This window comes from Furipterus horrens, unplaced genomic scaffold (assembly GCF_987537825.1).
Source record: "Furipterus horrens unplaced genomic scaffold, mFurHor1.1.pri manual_scaffold_3, whole genome shotgun sequence".
NCBI lineage: Eukaryota > Metazoa > Chordata > Mammalia > Chiroptera > Furipteridae > Furipterus > Furipterus horrens.
The window spans coordinates 47,377,640-47,385,925 of NW_028327173.1; the positions used below are offsets into that span (position 1 = coordinate 47,377,640).

General features: G+C 36.5%; 1 pseudogene; it reads right to left on the bottom strand.

The window, feature by feature from the left end:
- Positions 1-6,508: 6,508 nt before the first annotated feature.
- Positions 6,509-7,893, bottom strand: LOC150015043 (elongation factor 1-alpha 1 pseudogene; annotated as a pseudogene).
- Positions 7,894-8,286: the final 393 nt, after the last annotated feature.

An 8,286-nucleotide genomic window follows, 5' to 3' on the forward strand; every position in this document is an offset into this window, starting at 1 on the left:
AAGAACAACATAAACAAACGAACTAAATAGGACAAGGAGCAGAATAGCAGTCAATAAGGGGAAGGGGGGAGGGAGAGAAGGGAGATAAGTAAGGGAAGGGTTTAGTCTAAGAACGTGTATAAATGACTCATGGACATGGACAATGGGGAGGGATATGATTTTGGGAGAAGGGGTGGGCTGGGTTGGGGGGTGCAATGGGGGAAAAATGGGACAACTGTAACTGAACCCCCCCCCCAAAAAAAGACTGCGCAAGAAAAACTTGCTTGAAAAAGGAGCGAAGTCATCTTACTTTTGATCAAGAGAAAGTGCGTTTCTGCACTCCTTTCAAAGTGACAGTGGATTTGTGTATTACCGTAACATACTTTTTGTATTGTCATAACATACATGATTTAATGGAGAAATTAGGAATTCCAATCTAGAATGCAACTGAATGGCGTCTGTTCATTAATAGCTCAAAGCAGAGCTTGAAGTGTGTCCTTCTCCACAATGGCAATTTATTTGGTGCTGTCCCAATTGGTCATTCAGTTTGTTTTCATGAAGAATATGAAGACATAAAGAGAATCACTGATCTGTTGCAATATCACAAGCACAACTGGATCATCTGTGTTGACCTTAAAACAGTCTGCTTCCTTCTTGATCAGCAACACAGATACATCAGGTATCCCTGTTTCCTGTGTATGTGGGAGAGCAGAGCTCATGAGAAGCATTGGGTGGAGTTGAATTGGCCTCCAAGGTCTGACTTCAAACCTGTTGATACAAACATTCTACATGAGCCACTTGTTGACAGAAAGAACATTCTATTCCTACCTCTGCACATAAAACTGGGTCTCATGAAGCAATTCATTAAAGCTTTGCCAACTGAAGGAGACTGTTTTTTTTTTTAATGTATTTTATTGATTATATTGTTACAATAGTTCCAATTTTCTCCCCTTTACTCCCCTCCACCCAGCATCTCCCTCCCCCAGCAATCCCCCCCCAAGTCCTTACCCCTGGTTCGTAAAAAATAATTATCCCTCCCTCTCAGATATTAAGACCCTTTGTAATCTTGTAAAGGACAATGGGCAAAGGTCTCAAGCTCCTCTAGCTGCTTCAAGCTGGACATGGTCGTCGTCCTACCTACCCTTGTGTCCAGAAAACCCTAATAATAGTGGGGGTGTGGAGGGGAGGGTGGCCTTCTGTTTCAAGTATGTCATTTTGGCGTTTCCTAGCCTGTCATTTGAAAAGATAAAATACCTTAATATGTCTGTTTGGTAGCAGAACTTTACTACTTGTACACAATTTTACTTACAGTAACAATATGTAGCCTATATATGAATAAAATAACTCTAAATAAACAATATAATAAGGTAATTTTTTCTTTATTTTCCTTTGTATGTACATTTTGTATGATTTTTTGGGACAAAGGGAGGGTATCCTGTACCTTAAAAAGTTGACGTGATAGAGAAAAACTGCCATCATTTTTGGATTCAGATGCCAAAAGTTAGTCAAAAACAAGTGTCAGATCTAACTCACCAAAAATTGTGTTTCCCACTGTAGTTTGAGATTTCGATCAATGAAGTTTTTATATTTTTATGTTTACTTCTAACCTGTGACTAAGTGCTTATAAAATAAAATATCTACCAAATTCATGAATATAAAAAACCCAAATTTATAATTATTATAAATGTTTTAGATCCATAAGGAAAAAACATTCTTCTTATATAAGATGCTAGCTTAGAATGTTTTCTGTACAAGAATCTAAGTTTATATAATTATTATGAACATTTGGACAAAGTAGACTGGCTTAGTGATCGTGGCTTTAAAAATCAATAATAGGCAAGGTGGGGGGGGTTAGTGGAAGGATTGAGCAGAAAAGAAAAAAGAGAAAAAAATCATAAACATGAACAATATTGTGGTGATTGTAGGGGGGAGAGAGGGTAGAGAGAGGTGGAAGATGGTATAGTGGGGATAAATGATGACTTTGGTTGATGAATACATAGTACAGGTACAGATAGTGGATAGTAGTACACTGAAACTTGTATAATTCTGTGAACCAGTATCACCCAATAAATTCAATAGAGAGAATGGGTGCTAAAAAAAAGAAAGTCTCAGAACAAAATATTGAAGAAAATATGTTGGAATCATGTCAGAAAAGAAAATCAATAATAGTGTTTTGTCATTTTCTTAAATTAACCATGATGAAGTAAGAAGTAAACATACTTAAAAAAAAAAAAAGGTTTGGGTTTGTTTTTCCATGAAAAGACTAGTTAAGCTAAACTTTTAAAATTTCTTATTGGTTTGAACTTATTTTTGATTTCCTTATCAAATAAATTAGTATTATTGCTAAGTACTGTTTAAAGAGGTTATAAATAAAGCAAACTTCAGTTCAAATGAATTGAATCATCATTCTAACAAATGTTTTATTTATTTAATTTTAGAGAGGGAGAGAAACATTGATGCATGAGAGAAACATTAATCAGTTGCCTCTCACACACCCCCAACTGGGGACCTGGCCCACAACCAAGTCATGTGCCCTGACTGAGAATCAAACCAGTGACCTTTCAGTCTGTGGGCTGGTGCTCAATCCACTGAGACCCACAAGCAAAGGCCTACCAAATATTTTTATAGTGTGTCAGCTTAAATACAGTAGTCCCTCTCCATATCGTGGTTCACTTATCGTGGCCTCACTGTATCGTGGGATTTTTAAAAATATTATATTTAATTATTTATCATGGATTTTTTGCTATATTGCAGGATTTTGTGGTACTATATACATATACATATGTTGTTTAAGTTACATAGATTTAAGAGTATAGAATATGTTTAAGAACATAAGTAGTGTTTAAAAAGTGTGTAAAAGGTTGATAAGGGAGTGGGAAAGGTTAATAAGGGACTAGGAATGGTTTATAAGTGTGTGGGAAGGGCTTATAAAGCCTTAGAATATATATATAAATACTAAAATAAATATAAGGTTCCTACTTCACGGATTTTCACCTATTCCGGGGGGGCGGTGTGTCTAGAACGTAATACCCGTTGTAAGTGAGGGAATACTGTATAATTTCCAAGATCCTTAAGTAACTTAAATGAGTATTAATGTTAAATTAAGTTACTTTTTGAATAATCTTTTGAGTAGCTGGAAAATGTATAATTAAGGTAGAACACTGAAATATTGATTACTAAGCAAATTGTAAGTTTATAAACTTTTGCTTCTTATTTTTAAATACTCTATGGAATGGACATATCTCTGGGTTATATTAATAAACATGTTCTTTTTTTGCTTTTTAAGAAGACATGAAAGGAATAAAAAAAAGTATGTGTCTGTGATTTATTGAATTATGTGTATTCATGAGATTTGCTGTCCACTAAAAGACTTGTGAATGATAGAACATCGTCACTTGTCAACCTTTCAGTTTTCTCTTTAAAACAGAAGTTTCTATATTAAACCAGAGTTATAATTAATATGGATGGTTGAGCCTATCTTATGAGAAACATAGCCAGGAATATGATTTTATTTTTAAAGGAAAAAGGAGAGCAATTTTGTCTTAAAGTAAAGGCTCACCCTGTTCTAGAACATAAAAAAGCGTAGTAAAGAACAAAAGTTGAGGGAGTAGACAGATGTGGAAGACTTGAAAGGGGTGATTTCATTCACTTTGGTTTGTAATACTTAAGTCTAAAAAGGATCTATGAATATGTTAAATTTGGCAAAGTTCATACTATTTTGATGGGCATATTTACAAAGCTAGTTTATAAAAAAAAAAACCTATAAAACTTTTCTACCTATTATATTGATACAAAACTAGAATTTGACTCTCTCTGGGATAATACATTGGCGTTAGGGCTTTATTTATCAAAGAATGGATTTTGAGTTTCCCTAAAGTACCATCTGCAGAGAATTGTTGATATCTGACCTGTTTGGAAGTTCACTGAAAAACTCTACTCTCAGTGTCTGTCTTTACTTTACCTGCCTCAAAGTGCTGCTCTGGGCAAGTAGCAATACCTGTAGGCCATTTGTTGAATAGAATTAGCCAATCTTGGCTCTCCCTCTAGCTCTCTGAACATTGATTTTCAGTTTACATTGCTAGCTGTCTCCATGAATTTTGAGTATTGATGTACTCTAGGGCATAGTCCTTAAACCTCTTCTCTTCACTATCTAAGCTTGCTGCATAGGTAAACTTACCTAGAATTATGGCTTTATATACTGATAAATTCCAAATTTGTAGGGCAACATTCAGTGTGATGGGCATATGAGGTAGTATTTTTGGAATATCATGGGCTTAATGTTTCTGACTGGTGGAAGCTACTCTACTGCTTCTTATCCTGGGTCACTGCTAAGGACTGAATCATGAGTCCCCAAATTCATATGTTGATATTGTAACCCCCGATGTGATGCTATTTGATATGAGGCTTCTGGGAGATAATTATGATTATAAGAGGTCATGAAGGTGGGGCCTTAATAATGAGATTTGTGCTCTTATAAGAAGAGACACCAGAGAGCATGCTTCTCTCTCTTTATTGCTCTCTCTTTCTCCCTTCATTTCCCTTATGTACCAAGAAAAGGTCAGGTGAGAACACAGAGAGAAGGCAACCATCAGCAACACAAAGAGAGAACTCTCATCAGAAACCAACCATGATAACACCTTGACCTTAAACCTTCAAAGTCTTTAGAACTGTGAAAAATAAATACCCGATATTTAAATCACTTAGTCTATGCTATTGTGTTACGGTAGTCTGAGAAGACTAAGGCAGTTGCCATGTAACTCCACAAAACCAGGGTCCAATGACCAGAAAGGTGGACTCATTTTTTCCACCTTAATTCACAGTTGAACTTGGACCTCTGTACTTTAAGCTGATATAGCCAAATTGTAGCTATGCTGCCTTCTAGAAAAGTCAGCAGAAGCCAAATGCTTGGCCAAAAGTCTTTTGCAAGAATCTGTTTTGGACTAGGCAGAAGCTAGGTGTGGTAGTTGATAGTCACAATTTTTTTGATTACAGATTGCATTAACACTTTTTCATATTGGTTTCAGGTATACAACATAGCAGACAGATATTCACATACATTACAAAGTGTATCATTTAAGTGCTCACCTGTACCAAAGATAGTTAATACAATATTGTTAGCTATCCTCCATAAGCTTTACCTTACACACCCATGCTTATTTTGTAACTACCAATTAGTACTTTTCAATTTCTTCACTTCTTTTGCCCCATCCCCTAATACTCCTCCCCTCTGGCCTCCATCACTTTGTTCTTTGTATCCATAAGTCTGCTTTTATTTTCTTTGTTCATTTATTTTGTTATTTAGATTTCACATATGAATGAAATCATATGGCATTTGTCTTTCTCTGACTGACTTATTCTACTTAGCATAATACCCTCTAGGTCCATTTATGAGATTGCAAATGGTAAGATTTCATTCTTTTCTATGGCTGAGTAATATTCCATTGTATATATATCCCACCACATTTTTATCCACTCATCTACTGGTGGACACTTGGGTTGTTTCCATATCTTGGCTATTGTAAATAATGCTGCACTAAACATGGGGATGCATCTATTCTTTTGAATTAGTGTTTTGGGTTTTTTTGGGTATATTCCCAGAAGTGAACTTTCTGAGTCAGAAGGAAATCCATTTTTAATTTTTTGAGGAACCTCCATAATGTTTTTCATAGTGGTTGCACCAAATCTGCATTCCCACCAACAATGCACTAGGGTTCCCTTTTCTCCAAATTCTTGCCACAACATTGTTGACTTATTGATGATAGCTCTCCTGGCAGGTGTGAGGTGGTATCTCATTGTGATTTTAATTTGCATTTGTCTGTTGCTCAGTACTGTTGAGCATCTTTTCATGTGTCTGTTGTCCATCTGTATGTCCTTTTTGAAGAAATGTCTATTCGGGATCTTTGCCCATTTTTAATTTTTTTGTTATTTTGGTGTTGAGTAGTATGAGTTCTTTATAAATTTTGAATATTAACCCCTTATCAGATAAATTGTTAGTGAATATGTTCTCTTATTCTGTGAGTTGTCTTTTCATTTTGTTGCTGTCTCCCTTGCTGTGTAAAAACTTTTTAGTTTGATGTAGTCCCAGTTTATTTTTTCTTTTGTTTCCCTTGCTGGAGGGGATATGTCAGAAAAAAATAATGCTAAGAGAAATTGGTAGAGATTTCACTGTCTATATTTTCTTCTAGGAGTTTTATGGTTTCAGGTCTTTCATTTCAGTCTTTAATCTGTTTTCAGTTTTTTTTTCTCATTAAACTGTTTTAGTGGGTCTCAAAATTCTGTAGCAGATTTTGGTCAAGTTATTTCCATTAAAAAGTACTGATTTTAAAAATGAATAACTTAAAAACTGTCCCCCCCACACACACCCAAAAGGTCCACAAAACTTTCTCCTTTCCTTTTGAAGGTTTTACAATACATTGTAATCATTAACCAGCCCTTTACTATTAAACTAAAATGGTCAGTTGAGACAATAGTTCTGAGACCATTCTTTCACCACTGATTAAGATTGGGTGGCAGATATTGGGGATAATATTCATTTAGCTTTCTGAGCTTTTGGGGAAGACTTGGTGACCTTGTCAGCTCCAGCTGCCTTCTTGTCCACTGCTTTGATGACACCAACAGCAACTGTCTGTCTTAAGTCACAAACACCAAGGTGGCCCAGAGGAGGATAGTCAGAGAAGCTCTCAACACAAATGGGCTGGCCAGGAACCATGTCAATGATGGCAGCATCACCATATTTCAAAAACTTTGGGGCATCTTCCAGCTTTTTCCCAGAACAACGATCAATATTCTCCTTCAGCTCAGCAAATTTGCAAGCAATATGAGCTGTGTGACAACCCAGCACAGGTGCATATACTGCACTGATTTGGACTGGATAGTTCAGGAAAATCACCTGAGCTGTGAAGCCAGTTTCTTCCATTGGTGGGTCATTTTTGCTGTCACCAGCCACATTGCCATGATGAACATCTTTGACAGATACATTCTTGACGTTGAAGCCAATGTTGTCCCCAGGAAGAGCTTCACTCAAAGCTTTATGGTGCATTTCAACAGACTTTACTTCAGTTGTAACATTGGCTGGAGCAAGGGTGACCACCATGCCAGGTCTGAGAAAACCAGTTTCCACTTGACCCACAGGGACAGTACCAATACCACCAATTTTGTAGATATCCCAGAAAGACAGATGCAGGAGCTTGTCAGTTGGATGAGTTGGTGGCAGGATGTAATTCAGAGCTTTAAGCTGTGAGGTTCCACTGGCATTGTAATCTTTATGGGTGACTTTCCATCCCTTAAACCAAGGCATGTTAGCACTTGGCTCCAATATGATGTCATATTTCCAACCAGAAATCAACACAAATGCTACTGTGTCAGGGTTGTAGCCAATTTTCTTAATGTAGGTTCTGACTTCTTTAACAATTTCCTTGTATCTCTTCTGGCTGTAGGGTGGCTCAGTGAAGTCCATTTTGTTAACACTAACAATCAACTGTTTCACACCCAGTGTGTAAGCCAGAAGGATGCTCACAGGTCTGCCCATTCTTGGAGATACTGCTTCAAATTCACCAACACCAACAGCAAGAATCAGGCTAGCATAGTCGCCTGAGATGTGCCTGTAATCATGTTTTTGATAAATTGTCTGCGTCCTGGGACATCAACGATTGTCACATAATACTTGCTTGTTTCAAATTTCCACAGGGAGATATCAATGGTGATGCTACGCTCATGTTCAGCTTTCAGTTTATCCAAGATCCAGGCATACTTGAAGGAACCCTTCCCCATCTCAGCAGCCTCCTTCTCAAATTTTTTGATGGTTCTTTTGTCGATCCCATCACATCTGTAGGTCAGATGGCCAGTAATGGAAGACTACCTGGAATCTACATGTCCAATAACCACAATACTGATGTGAGTCTTTTCTTTTCCCATTTTGGCTTTGATTCAATGATGGTTTTCATGACACCTGTGTTGTGGTGGCAAACCCATTGTGAAAAAAATCTTGAGTTTATTTTTTATGTGGTATAAGAAGATGGTCTAGTTTCAGTTTTTTTTTCTTGTATTTGTCTAATTTGCCTAACTCTATTTGTTGAATAAACTGTCTTTAGCCTATTGTATGTTCTTGCTTCTTTTGTCATAAATTTTAATAGTATAATCTAAGTGCACTCAGCATCATTTACAGCACATGAGAGTCAATATATGTTATATTGATATGCTTGATGGGTATGAATTAAATGAATGAATATGGAGCAAAATCTTCTTTTACAGTGTTGATCGTTAAATGACCTTTTCTTTTTTCTTTTTCTAAAGATTTACTTTTCAATG